The 2183-nt window shown below is 41.4% G+C and overlaps 1 long non-coding RNA gene across 1 annotated transcript; it reads right to left on the bottom strand.

Annotated features, from left to right (window-relative positions):
* Nucleotides 1-286: 286 nt before the first annotated feature.
* LOC112097261 lies at nucleotides 287-1925 on the bottom strand. Its single transcript, XR_002904922.1, has 3 exons — nucleotides 1666-1925; nucleotides 1323-1386; nucleotides 287-397 (listed from the first exon to the last, which is right to left on the bottom strand). It is a non-coding gene; the product is annotated as an uncharacterized LOC112097261 (long non-coding RNA).
* Between the last annotated feature and the right edge of the window lie 258 nt (nucleotides 1926-2183).

Genomic DNA, 2183 nt, shown 5'->3' with positions numbered 1-2183 from the left:
CCCGAATCCCCCCAGGCAAGTTTATCTAGTCTCATCAAAACGGACTTGATAATAATTCTATTCGTAAAGATTCTGCCGAAAATTCGGCAGAGTCTCCTTTATATATATAACACTCCCAATATAATTCAATATACAACAAACTCCAGTGCTCAACATCCTCAACCAAAATGCTGAGTTTTATATCTCCAGAGTCTCAAAAGATAATATTATAACTAATATTAATATCTCAATTTATTCTTAATCCCAAAAGAATAAGATAACAAAAGTATACAATCCCCAAAGAACAAGATGACCAAGATGTCCTAACAAAAACATCTATATCTTCTAACACCATCACGTGGCCAAGACTCAAAATATATTTACAGTCGCTGGGTCGGTCTGGTGTACCTGCAACCTCCTGGTGAAGGGGGAAAATATAATAAAAATGGGATGAGTTTAAAACTCAGTGAGATTAGTGAGTGGATAGTAGTTTTGAAAATTAATTCTTACTTTAAAAGAAATAATCATATCATTTCCAAGCACGATTTCATTAAACCATAAGCGAAAAACCAGTAATAAATCATTAAACATTTAAATCAGATTACTAACCATGGACATCATATCACAATATCATATAGAATTCACAAATCTGAAAATCATCACCAAACAAGTACCCAGGGAAATAATCTCGTCATATCCGGACCTCAACGGACAGGCAATGACGTACTATCTGGGTACCGCCATGCCCCGGAGCTATACGGATAGACAGGGAAATACCATCTCATATCTCATCATATTTGTGCATGCATAATCTAGTCCCCAATAGACAAAAGCGCCCAAGCACACGACCCAAAGCCTCTGTGTGTACTCAGACGGGCCCCAAAGGCCTGTATCTCATCTGTATCATCTGTATAATTTGTATCTCAACAGCTGTCTGCATCTCATATCAGTATATCTGTACTTATCATACCGCATGCATATGCCCCCAAAAGGCAAAAGCGCCCAAACACACGGCCCAAAGCCTCTATGTGTGTTCAGACGGGCCCCAAAGGCCTTTCATCTGTATCACTGTATCTGGAGGGAAGGGTACTGTCTAATGATTTCAAAAACAATCATTCTACTCATATTCACATACCTCTTAACCATATTTTAAATCATACCACATTTGAATCCACTTTTCTTATCTTTAAAATACTATCATGCTTTATTCAAAATCGATACGCAAAATCATTAACCAAACATTTCGAGAAATCATTAAATCAGAACATTTAAAATACTTATTTCGCAAACATGCTTTACTATCATAATTAACTACAAAAATAGGTTTTGTATATTCCACTCACAGTGATGGTGTTCACGGTCGGTTATCGTCCACGTCCGCGGACCGGTTCTCGCTCGCGGATCCTCCTAAATCAAGGAAACGACATAATTATTTTCCGTAAATCGGAATTACAACAAAATTTATGCAGTAAACTCGAAACAAACATCTATCCATAATTGACAACTCCCGTGTCCATAAAATTACTAAAATGCCCTTGAGTCCGTAAATCATTAACACATACTCTGAAATCGTACATCACCGAATTACCCTCGGAATCGTAATTACACCCACTCCTCAATTCTAGGAATTACTAAAATATCCACAGGCTCAGAAATTACAAAATTGCCCTCATAGTGTGAAATTACCAAAATGCCCTTGCCGGTCAACGGTCACCGGAATTTGGTCAACGCTGGCTAGGAAGCTCAAATCTGAAAGTTCCAATCACGCTGAGTTCAATGGTACCGGCGGTGAGCTCCAACGCGCGGCAACAGCGCCGGAATCGAGCTCGGCAGCCGTGAATTCCAACAATCGACCGGCGGTAAAACAGTGACTCTCGGTGCCTATGGATGGTCGGAAATGGAAGAGGGAGTCGTGGGGAACAAGATCCAACCGATGGTGTCACCCAAAACCAACGAAAATCCCGACGGAGTAAAGTGAAACAGTCGCGGGTTTAAAGCTTTGATCACCGGCGTTCTGGTTGGTTTTCGGCGACGAGGATGGCAAGGGAACGACGGCCGGCTTCTAAGCTTTAGATTGGTACCAAGCTCGGCCGAAACGGTGGCCGGAAATGGGAGATATGGCTGGGTCAAGGTCGCGGGTTCCGGGTCAGGTTTTCGGGTTTGCAGTTGGGTCGGTTTGACAGCTTCTCTCTCACTCTCTCACA

The sequence above is a fragment of the Citrus clementina genome, unplaced genomic scaffold (assembly GCF_000493195.1).
Source record: "Citrus clementina cultivar Clemenules unplaced genomic scaffold, Citrus_clementina_v1.0 scaffold_6, whole genome shotgun sequence".
Classification (NCBI taxonomy): Eukaryota; Viridiplantae; Streptophyta; class Magnoliopsida; order Sapindales; family Rutaceae; genus Citrus; species Citrus x clementina.
Note: the sequence above shows the minus strand (reverse complement) of the source record. Positions and strands in the feature narration are given on the sequence as shown.